We start from the raw sequence: 17,122 nt of genomic DNA, 5'->3' as shown, positions 1-17,122 counted from the left end.
CATGGCGGTCAAGTGAGCCAAGTTCAGTTCCATAGCAGGAGTTTTATTGGAACAGGACTATCCATTATCAATGCGACTTGACATATTATCCATCATGATTTAGGCTCCAATTGTTTTATAGAGATGGAGCATGGTTAGGGAGACAGCAGATGTCTCTGGTAGTGATATTACCACCGAACAATGCACAACAACAAAATCTTTCTTGGTTACACGTTGTGCATTTTATAAGAATGGGCTCCTGAGCGGCGCAGCGGTCTAAGGCACTCCATCTCAGTGCAAGAGGTGACACTACAGTCCCTGGTTCAAATCCAGGCTGAATTACATCTGGCTGTGATCGGGAGTCCCATCGGTTGGTGCACAATTGGCCCAGCGTTGCCGGGGTAGGCCGTCGTTGTAAGTACAAATTTGTTCTTAACTGACTTGCCTAGATACATAAAAAATGCAACAATAAGACATTTTGTGTGTGTGAGAGCATGAATGAGGGCACAGCAAAGCAGGATGTCTTTCATTTCCCGTCTGTGGGTGCCAACCCTCTCTCTCTGCCCCATTTCCCTGCCTGGGGTAGCTGAGCCAGCAGGTGGTGCCGTGGCATCTCCAGTACCTCATCACTCCCAGATGAAGGTGGTAAAAGGATTTGGCAGATCCACTTCTTAATAACGCTCACCTGCTGAGAGGCCCTCTCTGGGCGGCTTATCATCAGCGATGGCAGATAGAAAGGATGCCTTTCAGGGGCCCAGGGTTATCATATCTCTCTCCTCTCTCTTTATCTCTCTCTGATTCTCTCCCTTTCTTTCTCTCCCTTTCCCTCCCCCTCTATCACTCCCTTTCCTGCACTGTGCGGGCCAGGTTGTGCAGAGGGAGAGAAAATGGGTCTTTAACATCTCATAAAAAAAAAGATATATCATAGTTGATGCCAAAAACATTGTTTCGTATTTTTTATAGTTACAGTTGCCACAATATGTTGTTCACAGCATATAGAAAGTATAGTATTGTCTGACTTCACCTTTAATATTGCATGTATTGGTAACATATGTAAAGGAAAATATATTTAAAAAATATAAAAATATTTTATATACAGTACCAGTCAACAGTTTGGACACACCTACTCATTCCAGAGTTTTTCTTTATTTTAGCTATTTTCTACGTTGTAAAATAATAGTGAAGACATCACATCTATGAAATAACACATATGGAATCATGTAGTAACCATAAAAGTGTTAAACAAATCAAAATATATTTTATATTTGAGATTCTTCAAAGTAGCCACCCTTTAAGGCTATCTTCTGTATACCACCAATACCTTGTCATAACACAACTGATTGGCTCAAACGCATTAAAAAGGAAAGAAATTCCACAATTTAACTTTCAACAAGGCATACCTGTTAATTGAAATGCATTCCAGGTGACTACCCCATGAAGCTGGTTGAGAGAATGCCAAGAGTTTGCAAAGCTGTCATCAAGGAAAGGGTGGCTACTTTGAAGAATCACAAATATAAAATATATTTTGATTTGTTTAACACTTTTATAGTTACTACATGAGTCCACATGTGTTATTTCATAGTTTTGATGTCTTCACTATTATTCTACAATGTAGAAAATAGTAAAAATTAAGAAAACCCTGGAATGAGTAGGTGTGTCCAAACTTTTGACTGGTACTATATATATATATATGGTGGATTTGAAATGATGCAGACAATTACATTGATGGAAGCCACAATCTATCTGCAATACTAAAGCAGATCTACCGCCTATTTAAAAAAATTACATAAAAAATACATATGTCCCGTTCCCTGTAACAATACATAATAAATATCCTACTAAGACATTACTGAATTACTGAAAAAAGTAACAGCAACTAGACTATCCATTATATCATGGGTTCTTTCACGGAAGAGGCTGAATTATATCATATGTATCTATGTGAGTGGGGTGATATGTGCACTTCACAGAGACCTAATAATTAATACAACATGCAGCTTATGGTACAAAGCTTCCGGCAAATGCTTTGGATGCATTGCCAATTTTCCGTCCATGCAGCACATGTAATCATGATACACTACAACAAATGGGCCGCAAAGCATCAAATCGAAGACTCTTGAATGAAAAGCATTGACCTATTATGACAAGCTGCTGAAAGGGCTGGCATGTGGGTGAATCTCCACCGGTTGGGACTCAAAACAAGCCTTGTCTCATTAGAACAGGAGAACAGATGTGTATAGGAGACATGGAATCTCATTTCCACTGTATCTCTTTACGCCCTCGAGGAGAAGCCAACACTCCGCCAATCAGAATTGCAGTCTGAGCAGTAGGCTCCACATCAGATGTGTGGAAATGCCTTTCCTCATTACTTCTGCATCCCTGTAGTTTCTCTGCCATTCTGTAGTATGGCATCTCAGCCATTATGTGAATGGAAATCAAGTTGAAGCAAACAGGTATGAGTCAGAGCGTCTCAGACACTCTAACAGCACATGTTTAAAACATAGGACACAGCAAGACTTGGCGACTGGCCATTGTTTCAGTGGTTTAATTATTTTTGGCTAAGGGAGAGATAACAGGTATATGGGACAGGTGTGTTCAGATTTCAGTTGGAGATAATGGGATCCGAGAGGAGGGTGTATTGTACAGTATATCTCACCTGCTAAGCAATATTACATTCACAAGTGGTTTGACCAGATTCTGGGGGAAATCTCTGCAATATAATATGCTGAGAAAACAGTGATGAAATACAATTTTTATATCCTTTTCCATTATTTTATCCAAAAGGCTGTGGATAGCCCTCTGAAGTTATTTTGTGTAGTTTTGCTGGAGTCAAGCATCCCCTACTGTTGGCTGGGGGTGTTAGGGGAGAGTAAGGCATTGTCACGCTTTGCGGCTGATTGATCGTGTGGTGTGTGTGTGTTTGTGTTTGTGTGGTGTTCTTGTTTTGCAGTCATGTTTCAGTTGGGTTGGCGTGTTCTATGCTTTTCTCCATCATAAACTTGACTGTGTTCCATTCATGTGTTTTTCCTCAGTACGTGTCACTAGCCTCAACTCACCTAGGAAGCTAATATAGTTTTTGTTCAGTGCGCATCATTAGCCTCAACTCACCTAGAAAGCGAATATAGTTTCCTCAGTGTGTGTCATTAGCCTCAACTCACATAAGACGCTAATTTAGTTTTTCCTCATTGTGCGTCATTAGCCTCAACTCACCTAGGACGCTAATTTAGTTTTTCCTCAGCGCGTGTCATTAGCCTCAACTCACCTAGGAAGCTAATTTAGTTTTCCTCAATGCATGTCATTAGCTTCAACTCACCTAGGAAGCTAATTGAGTTTTTCCTCAGTGTGTGCCATTAGCCTCAACTCACCTAAGAAGCTAATTTAGTTTTTCCTCAGTGCGTGTCATTAGCCTCAACTCACCTAGGAAGCTAATTTAGTGTCTTTTGGTCTCGGTTGCTGCTCTCCCAACTGCCTGAGGAAGACCAACAGTGTGATGAGGAAACCATCTGCTTCACGTCTTTCCTCTCCCCAGAGTCCACATGTTGGGAGATGATGTGGCCTCGTTTGTGATTAAACTGCCGTAGCATGGAAAATGTTCACTGGCTTTCTTCCTGGCACATAGCTTGCTACGTGAACACAGGCATCTGTCTTTCAACCATCATGTTTTCATGGACTAAATCAGTCACAGTTTTGATTTGTGAATTTATAATTTGAGCTCAGGGGTTGGATGAGCTCTCCATTGAACCAAAACACAGGTTGCTTCTTCAACCTCCATAGCTCCATGATGATCCACCCTGGGAAGCCGTGTAGTTTCTGTGGTTGGAACAAAGATGTGAATATTCAGTATAGTGGACTGGGTAGAGCCACTGATCTGATCTGACATTGCAGTTTACTCCCTTCAATATTGAATACCTGTGTTGTTTCCTTCCTGTAACATATAGAAGCCTGGCCTGTCCCAGATATCCACAGTCACAGCCCCCCTTTGGCGAACTTCACCATCAGGCCCGTATGGAGCTACACAGCTCCGACTTCCTTGGGTTTGATGTAAAGACAATGTATGCTTTGATCAGCCATGTTCCATTGCTATAGCATCTCCTTCTGTGTTGAGTGTTTGAACAAACGGGAGGAGACAGCTGCTTGACTGTACATAACTTTGCCCTGGGCCAGAACACGCCCACCAGATGAGTTGGAAATTCTTATACATGACCATAAATATGCAAATGAGAAACAAGACTCAAAGACTTCATACTTCATCATCAATTATCATGATATATATTTTTTTAAGGCTGTAGTGCTATGTCAGAGAAGATTGGAGTCGGCGCGAGGTGTGGAGGGATATTATATGCACACATTTGACACAATTATAGGATACTAGCATACAATAGTTCCATTATACTGAATCCAAATTACACTGCATAACAGTAACATGTAATGACCTCCCTTCAGCAGAAAATTGTGCATGGTATAGAATCGCTGCCATTTGGCCAGAGGCAAGCGAGTGCCGGTGCACGCACATTCCAACACAAAACATCCAACAAGCCGTCTCATGTATAAAGCAGAGGTGGGGTAACATCACTCATCATCTCGACTCCTAATAAGTAACAACCTAGAGTCATTGGAGTAAAGGAAAGCAAAGCCTGAGAGACATCATTCCCTCTGCTCTCGTTTGCTGCTGCGGACTGCAGGATGCTTGACAAACTGATAGTATCCAGCTGCACAACCTAGGTCTTATCAGAGGGCTTTTCTTAGGGAGGATCAGTGTCCGTCTGTGGTTGGAGGGCTGGGCCTCCCGACTCCCTCCCTTGATAGGTTAACAATGCTTGACTGCCAGGCATGAATCCAAAAGGCATCCGGAGGATCGTATTGGCGGAGTTGATCATGCAGAAGGCACATGCATGGAGACTTAGCTAGTCTGGCTCCTTTCTCAGACTTTTCAGCCGAGTATTCACATGTTATGGCTGTCACAGGAGTTCACACACTCAGTTACACACACATGCAGACAGAGTGTTTGGGCCATAGAGATATACTGTACTATATTCTATATCTGTAGTTTGTGCAGTCTTTCATGCCGATTAGCCGATTGCGCTATGTATTTTTCTCAGAGAACGATTACAGTCAGTCAATATTACTGGAGACCAGATTTAATCTGTAGGACATGATCCATGTTTCCTAGCTGGGTCACCATAAGGTACATTGAACAACTGTGCTGCTGTCTAAATAGTTCCAGGCTTCCCTTGTTATTTTTACCTGAATGAAGTGGTGCAGCTGGAAAATAAATGGCATTTTACACCCATCTCATGACTGAGCCTAGTGAGATGGAAAGTCAATGAGGAGTAAAAATCTGTCGGGCTTTTCATTGAAACTGACTGAGTGATTCTTCAATTCAAGCCCATTCACTAACAGTTCCAGTAAGGCTGACTCCCATCAGCCATCTTGTGTGGCGGGCGGATGACGCATTGTGCTGCTGCTCGGCGGCGCACGCTAACTTGCTAAATGAACAGCAGACATGGAAAAGCCATTGTGCCTGCCAGGGGAGGAAAGCAAGAGCTCAGCACTCAGGCTTTGAAAGTACGCTGTTTGAAATGTAGGCCACCGAAAGAATCGGCACAGCAAATTAGTAGCTCAGGTTGTCGAGCAGGCACACAATAGCAGGACAGGCTCATATATCAGCTCAGTGGCTCTAGCTCATAGTAGTAGAGGGAGTAGTAGAGAGTATGGAGAGGCCAGGGTGGCCTGGTGGACAGCCAGGCAAGGTTTACAGTGCCTGAGGATGAGGCCCATACAGAGACAGAGGCTCTCCTGTCTGATGGCAGGCCCAGATGTGGATGCTGAGCTGCAGGCTGCAGGGACCAGGCACGTCAGGCCAGTCCACAACAGACCCCACCACCCTGGGGACCACCACGTGATTTATGGGACTCAAAACACCACTTCCTATTCCCACTCTGCGCCTGCCCCAGAACGATCTTTATTTGTCCAGGCTGCTCTGTTTCCGTATTCAGACCCAGCCAAGTCTCCGGGAATGAAATGCCTGCCTGCAGGAGAAGAGCACCTTTAAAATACATCAGCTCTCTGTTTTAAAATGTGGCGCTTGTTGGACCTTAGGGACTGGATAATATGGGTCAAGCAGAGGAGGCTGGTGGGAGGAGATATAGCTGGATGGGCTCATTGAGCCCGTCCTACTGTAGCTCCTCCCACCAGCCTCCTCTGGGGTCAAGGCCCATGGAGCATCTCTGTCAACAATGAGGCTTTTTGTGGCCAGGAGTATGGATTGGAAAGCTGGCAGCCTCATCTGCAGGATTCTATACTGTTACAGCTCAGCCTCTGCTGTAGTCAGATCAGGAAATGCCTACATGCACATTGGCAACACATGGCATGGGTTTCCTCTGTTCATTCACCTCTCCTCCAGTAGATGGTGCTCCATTCCACTCAAAATCTTTGATGTCCTCCACTAGACTGCACAATGCTGCATAAGGACATTAACCCCCCCCCCCCACACACACACACATGCAGTCTTGTACAGCTAACCGTGTGGGGACACACAATTCAGTCCCATTCAAAATCCTATTTTCCCTAACTCCTAACCCTAAACCTAACCTGTACTCTTACCGTAACCCTTATCTTAACCCTAACCCTAACCTTAGCCCAAAAACCTAACCCTAACCTTAATCGAAAAACCTAACCTTAACCCTAACCCAGCTCCTAACCCTTGTGGGGACTAACAAAATGTCCCCAATTGGTCAAATTTTAGTTTGTTTTCTATTCTTGGTCCCCACAAGAATAGTTAATAGTACACACACACACACACACACACACACACACACACACACACACACACACACACACACACACACACACACACACACACACACACACACAAAATCGTCTTATGTTTTCCTGTCTTCTCAATACCATACTCTCCCTATCTGCTGTAAATCCCAGCAACGGGGAGTGTGTGGCAGAGATGATTGAAGGTATGATTGTGTTTGGTTAGGGACGAGCTCAGGTGATGCCATATCCAGTGAGTGTATTGCTCCGTGGGCAGGTTCATAAGGACCACAGTTATTTGTGTTTGCCCTGGGATCTATATGAAATCCATGTCTGTGTGTGGTGTTCTAGTCAAGCCCAGCTGGGCCTCTCTGTGCTGGGCCTGCCTCCACTGGGCTCTCCCTGGGTGGGTTGGGGGGTTGGATTTGCCTGGGAGTATCAGCACATGGCTCTCACCCTCTCAACTGACAGCTGCCAACACTGCAGTCTGTCTCCCCTGGCGAGTGTCTGACTCTGAACCTCCCACGTCACAAACTTAAGCCCCGTTGGCACGTGTTCCCTCCATAAACTCCCCCCCCGCAGCTTACTGCTATCCTGTGCTAGAGGTGACTTCTCTGAGTGGGTTTGGGTACTGGATCAGATATTATATTAGGGTCTATACTGGATCAGATATTATATTAGGGTCTATACTGGATCAGATATTATATTAGGGTCTATACTGGATCAGATATTATATTAGGGTCTATACTGGATCAGATAGTATATTAGGGTCTATACTGGATCAGATATTATATTAGGGTCTATACTGGATCAGATAGTATATTAGGGTCTATACTGGATCAGATAGTATATTAGGGTCTATACTGGATCAGATATTATATTAGGGTCTATACTGGATCCGATATTATATTAGGGTCTATACTGGATCAGATAGTATATTAGGGTCTATACTGGATCAGATAGTATATTAGGGTCTATACTGGATCAGATAGTATATTAGGGTCTATACTGGATCAGATAGTATATTAGGGTCTATACTGGATCAGATAGTATATTAGGGTCTATACTGGATCAGATAGTATATTAGGGTCTATACTGGATCAGATAGTATATTAGGGTCTATACTGGATCAGATAGTATATTAGGGTCTATACTGGATCAGATAGTATATTAGGGTCTATACTGGATCAGATAGTATATTAGGGTCTATACTGGATCAGATAGTATATTAGGGTCTATACTGGATCAGATAGTATATTAGGGTCTATACTGGATCAGATAGTATATTAGGGTCTATACTGGATCAGATATTTCCTCCCTCATGATCTGTTTTGTTTTACTAATCTTGTTCTGCTTTATCCCTGCTTAACAGAAAGTCAGGATTTCAGTGGCGGTGTGGCTGAGTTATGCGTGGTCTCTGGCTCAGTCTGGGGCCAGAACCTGTTAGCAGACAGAGGAGCAGGGGAGGTTTGTGTCTGAAGGGGAGAGTTGTATGTCCCCCCTGCCTCTACATCGTAGGGAACACAGCTGTTTACAAAACATTTGGAAAGCAAAAACACACTCCAACATGAAAGAGCTCCCATTTTCCTTTCGGACTAATACATCTGTGACCCTCTGAGCCCTCAAAGCTGGGGCAACACAATTATCCCGTAGGACGTGATTCTCATCTAAGAATTACCACTGTTTTTCTCACCTTTTGGGATTTTTCCTGGCGGCATGCATACATTATTGCAGTGCTTGTGCTGGGCAAACCTCTTATGGTGTAATTATACTCAATTGCGTTGTCATGCAGAGGTTAACACGATTGCAGTCACTTTTAAGATTGAAAAGGAAATGCGAATATTATAAAAACGTTCATCTTCAATCGCGAAACCTCCAAAGAAAAAACAACAATCCACATTTACATTAAACTTTCAGGTCAGCCACATTATTTTCACTTGACTGCTCCCTTGTCCTTCACATTACTTACAGAGTCAATAATGTCGCTCCCAAAGGAAAACGGGCTCATTTTCATTTCCTGGTTAGTTGGCGTTCTCGTCTCCTTCAGTAGGTGTCGTTGTGGCTCTCTGTTCAACTCATGTCGCCCAGGCAACGGGGGCACTGCTGTGCACAAGGTTCTCATCCCCTTACCTTTCCAGACTACAGCAGCAACAATAGATGCGGTTTGAAACTCCCCTTAATCTGACTAATCCCCTTCCACTGAGTGGAGACCTCTCCTCTGTCTTTGGACCAGTGGTTGTTATTAAACTCTGCTATGCCCCTGAGGCTCCTATAGCCCTGAACCGGGGGGGGGTGCTTCCTGACTCCCCTAGTCATCATAGATCTACATTCACCCCATTGTGGAAGATGTGCTATCATTAAAAACCAGAGGGGGATTCCAATAACCGCTGCCAAACCAAATCATTACACGCTTCTGCGGCTTTCTGTTACTGTGCTATTAACTCTCATTATGAACACAATGGTAGCTACCCACAACGCCGCTCAGGAGTGGAGGGAACAGGCCACGTCTTCTGGCTGCTGTAAACTGTGAGAGGATGGTTGTTCCTGGCTGATACTGAGACGGAAGGAGGCAAACATTGGGTGTCGTGACCCTTGTCCCTCTGCTCTGCTGGGATCCACCTAAACACTGTTGAGGCCTCAGTCTTCCAGCAAGGACAACAATGGCAATAGAGACAAAACAAGATATACACAAAGCAACCATTTTACTTTATAACTATAAGCTAGATATATGTGAACCATACTAATGTAGCTAACCAGGTAGTTTAACAAGCAAAAAGGACCTAAAACTTACAATTATGCAAGATAGATGTAAATTCTTCGTGGGTAGCTAGCTAACAGTTCTTTGTGGCTATATAGCTAGCTAAGAGTACTAGTACCTAGCCAGTTAGCCCTATTGACTTATTATGGGCTTGCTATCTCAAATGAAATACAATTTTATTGGTCACATATACGTGTTTAGCAGATGTTATTGCGGGTGTAGCGAAATGCTTGTGTTTCTAGCTCCAACAGTGCAGTAATATCTAACAAGTAGTGTCTAACAATTTCACAACAATACACACAATACACACAAATCTAAAGTAAAGGAATGGAATTAAGAATATATAAATATTTGGACGAGCAATGTCAGAGCAGCATAGACTAAGATACAGTAGAATTGAATAGAATACAGTATATACATATGAGATGAGTAATGCAAAATATGTGGCCAGTGATTTCAAGTCTATATAGGGGAACAGCCTCTAATGTGCTAGTGGTGGCTATTTAACAGTCTGATGAAGCTGTTTTTCAGTCTCTCGGTCTCAGCTTTGATGCACCTGTACTGACCTCGCCTTCTGGATGATAGCGGGGTGAACAGGCAGTAGCTTGGGTGGTTGTTGTCCTTGATGATCTTTTTGGCCTTCCTGTGACATCGGGTACTGTAGGTGTCCTGGAGGGCAGGTAGTTTGCCCCCAGTGATGCATTGGACAGACCACACCACCCTCTGGAGAGCCCTGCGGTTGTGGGCGGTGCAGTTGTCGTACCAGACGGTGATACAGCCCGACAGGATGCTCTCAATTGTGCATCTGTAAAAGTTTGTGAGGGTTTAAGATGCCAAGCCAAATTTCTTCAGCTTCCTGAGGTTGAAGAGGCACTTTTGTGCCTTCTTCACAACACTGTCTGTCTACAGTATGTAGGCAGGTAAACATGCTGAAATTAACACAACATGGATTTATTAACATATGAGATGTGAATAGGCAACAATTCATTCCGAAGTCGGAGTGTATTTTCTCCCGCTTCAGTTCAAATAATGGCCGGCATTGATTTCAAGAAATTGTGCATCATTTTTTACGTGGTTGCGTCATATTTCTTTGCATACTATCCGTTTGCATCGATGCGTGCTTCAAAATATGTACAAATGGAGTACGCATTTGAGAAGTGCCCTCCGTGCTCTGTTTCGCAAACTTTCATTTGGACTCATTCTCCGACCCTCCCGTGCTCCAATTTGAGTGCTCGGAGCACAGTAGTATGCATTTTGAGAAGCACCCAAGGTCTGCATCCCAAATGGCACCCTATTCCCTATGAAGTGCACCACCTGACCAGGGCACATTAAAGCACTATATAGGGAATATGGTGCCATTTTGGGACGTCACAGCAGCTAGGGTAGCAGTAGTTAGGTTAACAGTAGCTAGAGACACAGCAGCTAGGGTAGCTTTAGCTAGAGTCACAGCAGCTAGGGTAGCTTTAGCTAGAGTCACAGCAGCTAGGGTAGCAGTAGCTAGAGTCACAGCAGCAGGGTAGCGGTAGCTAGAGTCACAGCAGCTTGGGTAGCAGTAGCTAGAATCAAAGCAGCTAGGGTAGCAGTACCTAGAGACACAGCAGCTTGGGTAGCAGTAGCTAGGGTAGCGGTAGCTAGAGTCACAGCAGCTAGGGTAGCAGTAGCTAGAGACACAGAGAAGCCAGTTAAATTACATTAATGATCCTCTGGGTGTGAAGTGGCTGGGGATTTGGACAGGTGCTCTCCCCAGCTACACTCACATTTATAGCAACGCATGCAGCCAACCCTCTCACTGCCTAGCTGGTGAATAGGACTCTATACTCTACTTGCCTACTGGTTGGTTACCATGGCTCCTGACTGCTTTCATTTTGGTCTTGGAAAGCACAGATAAATAAAATAGAAGGAGGGGAGTGGTGGGGGGGTGGAAAGGTTTCCCGTTGTCGGCGTTATGAGCATTCTTCCTGTAGGTCTGGGGCATGTACAGTTAAACTTTAAATTGTTTCTTCTATGGCCGCCCGAGTGGCAAAGCGGTCTAAGGTACTACATCGCAGTGCTTGAGGTGTCACTACAGACCAGGTTCGATCCCAGGCTGTGAGAGACCCATGAGGTGGCGCACAATTGTCCCAGCGTCGTCCGGGTTAGGGGAAGGTTTGGCTGACCGGGATGTCCTTGTCCCATCGTGATCTAGCGACTTCTTATGGCTGGCCGGGTGCATGCACACTGACTTCAGTCGCCAGTTGTATGGTGTTTTCTCTGACACATTGGTGAGGCTGGCTTCTGGGTTAAGCGAGCAGTGTGACAAGAAGCAGTGGCTCTTGACCTTCACCTCTCCCGAGTCCGTACGGGAGTTGCAGCGATGGGACAAGACTGTAACTACCAATCGATATCACAAAAAAGGGGGGGAGGGGAAAGTACAATATTTAGCCGTCTCAAAATGCACATTAGCCAATTAAAATCGTTACTTGCACGTTATAGAACGCTACATTGTAGCTGGTCCCATCAGATAACCTGGCACACGTTAGCCCTATGCTAACCTCACCAGCTGACAGTGATTATTTCCTGTTACCATTTCCTCAACAACCTATCAAAGATCTTAGACTTTAAATCCATGAATCAATAGCATTTCTTAAAATAGGTCAACCCTGGCCACCAGTAGTACATTTTAAACCTAGAAATTCAAGGTTTACTTTCGTTCTGTTGGTCTGTAACAAAATGTTGTGTGCCAATATTGCATTGATGCATCCTTGACTAGGCTGCTAGCTAGCTGCTTGTGTAACAGTATAGCTTCCGTCCCTCTCCTCGCCCCAACCTGGGATTGAACCAGGAACCCTTTGCACACATTGACAACAGCCACCCTCGAAGCATCGTTACCCATCGCTCCACAAAAGCCGCGGCTCTTGCAGAGCAAGGGGAACAACTACTTCAGGTCTCAGAGCAAGTGATGTCACCGATTGAAATGCTATTAGCGTGCACCACCGCTAACTAACTAGCCATTTCACATCGGTTACACTCACCCCCTTTTTGACCCCCTCCTTTTCCGCAGCAACCAGTGATCCGGGTCAACAGCATCAATGTAACAGTTTAGCTTCCGTCCCTCTCCTCACCCCAACCTGGGCTTGAACCAGGGACCCTCTGCACACATCAACAACTGACACCCCACGAAGCATCGTTACCCATCGCTCCACAAAAGCCACGGCCCTTGCAGAGCAAGGGGAACAACTACTTCAGGTCTCAGAGCAAGTGACGTCACCGATTGAAACGCTATTAGCGCGCACCACCGCTAACTAACTAGCCATTTCACATCGGTTACACTTGTACTAACACAAGACAAAAAAAAAGTTTTTACATAAATTAGGACCTTACAACATGTCCGTTTATTGTACGTCATAGGAAAAAAAGAGGAAGAGACTTATGTACCATTACCACTGCTTCCTTGTGCCATATACTGTTTAATAGAATATAATAACAGAAGCATTCTATTCTGTGAGGCATGTTGTAAACGTGGAGAAGGATGAAATCTCAGGGACACATCCTTTCTACATGCTGGGTACATAACCATACCTTGAAGCACACAGACTGTATGACATTGGCTTAGCCAGGAAAGAAAAGAAAAAAGCTTTTACTTGACAGATTTTCATCACGATCTGATTGATTTTTGCTGGGTTTTTCCTTTTGCTTAGTAATGTTGTTGGCTTCTGAAACTATACACACTTGAGGGGAGATACATAAATATACCTTTGAATCAATGGTGAACTGAATTTATATCAGTTACCTTGGTAACGGGAGGTTGTGCTATGCAATAAGAGGGAATACATTCAGTACAGTAGACTAGATGAAGAGCAAAGATGGTTTTTCATGTAAAAGTTCAAATGAATGTTGCAAAACCTAGCCAAGGGAAGGAGATAAATTCAAATCTGACAGTTGTATAACATCATTCAAAACCCCAGTTAACCTGCTGGATGCCAATCACGATCAAAGCAATATTATTTTTGATTTACAATAATCAAGGCCATTATTAGATCTGAGTATAGCTAAATACAATTGAGAGACACATAACACCAGGCATGGAATTGACATATTTCTGGAAGCCCATAGCTAATTAGTCCTAATTCAAATATCATAGGAGGTACAGTATGTAATAGTTAAACTGCATATTGAGCAGCTGTGTGCCAGTGATTTGGAGCTAGATTTTTCTCTCTTGTTTTGGATGAGCGGTCACCAAGCTGCAGTGATGATGGAGGGGAAGGCCCATGCCTGGCAGGGCGCTACGCTGGCCATTGAAAAATGTTGACGCACGCAAAGAAATGCAGGATCACAATGAAAAATATTTGAGGTAATAAAGCTAGAATTCTTAATTTTTCTAGGCGCACTGGTGGTCCTGAATTTAAATTCTAGGTTGCACAGCAAAATATTTAGGCGCATATGCAAGTAAAATGGTCGCACTCTAGAGCCCTGCCAGGTATGGAACTCTGGGGCACGGTGGGTTTGGCCCAGGCGCACTCGCTGAGGGATTGATCGGCATGTCTTTGAGAAGGAAAGAGCAGTGAAGCAGTTTATTGAGTAGAAGGTGGGGGTTAGGGAGGATATTGGGCCCAGCTCAGCAACTTTTCACTCCCTGTTTGGGGCAGGCTCGCCCCCCTCCTATGGCCCAGTGACATTTGGAGCGTCAGCCCGAGAGACGCATGGCAGAGGCTGATAGATTTACTACTTAATGATCTGCCGATGCCCAGATGGAAGGACAGGACAGAATTGGGGACAAAGTCTTTGGAATTTGTTGTGTTTTGCAGTGGAATAGAGGTGTGAATCAGCAGAACACTGTAGTCTATTGGTTCACGTCCTCAATAAAAACAGTAGATGTTTGCTCCCACATCCTTATTAAGAGCATGAATCATGATGTTGTTTATTAGTTTGACAGGGACATGGTTCGACTCATGGTGGATGATGCTACAGAAATATCTGGCATGTCAACCCATTCTCATCCACCCCTAGCTGAGCTATTCTTAGCATCTGATTAAACATGCTATTTGTGCCAACAAAATTAACTTACCCATTTTTCATACAATTTGTGCTCAATAGTCCTAGGTCTGTAAATACACCATATCACCAAGAAAGCTTGCGTTATACAAAACGCTGAAAGGCACTATATCTATCAGAGTTAGCATATTTAGGCTGCCAAGACACGTAATCCTCTCTTGCATGTAATTCATGTGAGGCAATTTACTTATTTGTACATAAAACAGCCATCCGGCAAATAGACAACAAACCACAACCAAAGGTTGAAATGATCATGCTCTAAGTACGTTGGGAGTTATGTGGCTGGAAGCCAGAAACGGGCATAGATACAAGAGCTTTTGGAATGGGGTTATCTTGATTTAATTCTTTAGGCGTGGGAACACACTCTGTTCTTCCTGTTATCAGGGAACACACTCGGTTCTTCCTGTTATCAGGGAACACACTATGTTCTTCCTGTTATCAGGGAACACACCAAGACACGTAATCATCCGCTTCGCTTCAAGTCCTTAGGGACTGTGCAGTATTGTGTTTTTTTTATGTATTATTTCTTACATTGTTAGCCCAGAAAACCTTAAGTGTTATTACATACAGCGGGGAAGAACTATTGGATATCAGAGAGACGTCAACTTACCAGCACAACCAGCACTACGACCAGGAATACGATTTTCCCAAAGCAAATCCTTTCTATACACCTCCCAGGGCATTTGAGCTGATTCCAGAGGCCAACCCAAAACAACACCGTCGGAGGAGAGGGTGCCGGAGCTGTCTTCTAGTGAGGTTTCGGATGCGCACACACCACGCACCGCTTCCGAGAATATTACTCGCTAATGTCCAGTCCCTAGATAACAAAGTCGATGAAATTAGGGCAAGAGTTGCTTTCCAAAGAGATATCCTGGATTGTGACCTACTCTGTTTTACGGAGACATTGCTAGCTGGGGACATGCTGCCGGAGTTCGTGCAACCAATGGGATTTTCAGTGCATCGCGCCGACAGGAACAAGACGGCCATCAAGGAACTTCACTGGACTTTATGCAAACTGGAAACAATATATCCTGAGGCTGCATTTATTGAAGCTGGGGATTAAAACAAATCTAATCTGAGAACAAGTCTAACTAAATTCTATCAGCATATCGATTGCAGTACACGAGCGAGTAACACACTCGACCACTGCTACTCTAACTTACGCAATGCATACAAGGCCCTCCCCTGCCCCCCTTTGGCAAATCTGACCATGACTCCATCTAGTTGCTCCCCTCCTATAGGCAGAAACTAAAACAGGAAGCGCCCGTGCTTAGGTCTATCCATCGCTGGTCTGACCAATCGGATTCCCCGCTTCAAGATTGCTTCGATCATGTGGACTGGGATATGTTCCGGGTAGCCTCAGACAATAACATACGCTGACTTGGTGAGCAAGTCAATAAGGAAATGTATAGGAGATATTGTACCCACTGTGACTATTAAAACCTTCCATAACCAGAAACCGTGGATTGAACACAGTATTCGCGCAAAACTGAAAGCAGGTACCACCATGGCAAGGCGACTGGAAACATGACCAAATACAAACACTATAGTTATTCCCTCCGTAAGGCAATCAAACAAGCAAAGCGTCAGTATAGAGACAAAGTAGAGTCCCAATTCAACGGCTCAAACACGAGACGTATGTGGCAGGGTCTACAGACAATTACAAAAAGAAAACCAGCTCCGTCGAGGACATCAATGTCTTGCTCCCAGACAAATTAAACAACTTCTTTGCGCGCTTTGAGGAAAATACAGTGCCACTGACACGGCCTGCTACCAAAGACTGTGGGCTCTCCTTCTCTGTGGCCAATGTGAGTAAAATATTTAAACGTGTTAACCCTCGCACGGCTGTCTACCCAGACGGCATCCCTAGCCGCGTCCACAGAGCATACGCAGACCAGCTGGCTGGTGTGTTTACGGACATATTCATTCAATCCCTATCCCAGTCTGCTGTCCCCACATGCTTCAAGATGGCCACCATTGTTCCTGTTCCCAAGAAAGCTAAGGTAACTGAACTAAATGACTATCGCCCCGTAGCACTCACTTCTGTAATCATGAAGTGCTTTGAGGGACTAGTCAAGGATCATATCACCTCCACCCTGTTACCCTAGACCGCCCCAATAGGTCCTCAGACAATGCAATCGCCATCACACAACACACTGCCCTATCCCATCTGGACAAGAGGAATACCTATGTAAGAATGCTGTTCATTGACTACAGCTCAGCATTCAACACCATAGTACCCTCCAAACTCATCATTAAGCTTGAGACCTTGGGTCTCGACCACGCCCTGTGCAATTGGTTCCTGGACTTCCTGACGGGCCGCCCCCAGGTGGCGAAGGTAGGAAAAAACATTTCCACTCCTCTGATCCTCAACACTGGGGCCCCACAAGGGTGCGTTCTCAGCCCTCTCCTGTACTCCCTGTTCACCCACGACTGCGTGGTCATGCACGCCTCCAACTCAATCATCAAGTTTGTAGATGGTAGGTTTGATAACCAACAATGACGAGACAGCCTACAGGGAGGAGGTGAGGGCCCTCGGAGTGCGGTGTCAGGAAAATAGCCTCTCACTCAATGTCAGCAAAACAAAAGAGA

The sequence above is a fragment of the Salmo salar genome, chromosome ssa09, assembly GCF_905237065.1.
Source record: "Salmo salar chromosome ssa09, Ssal_v3.1, whole genome shotgun sequence".
NCBI lineage: Eukaryota > Metazoa > Chordata > Actinopteri > Salmoniformes > Salmonidae > Salmo > Salmo salar.
Note: the sequence above shows the minus strand (reverse complement) of the source record.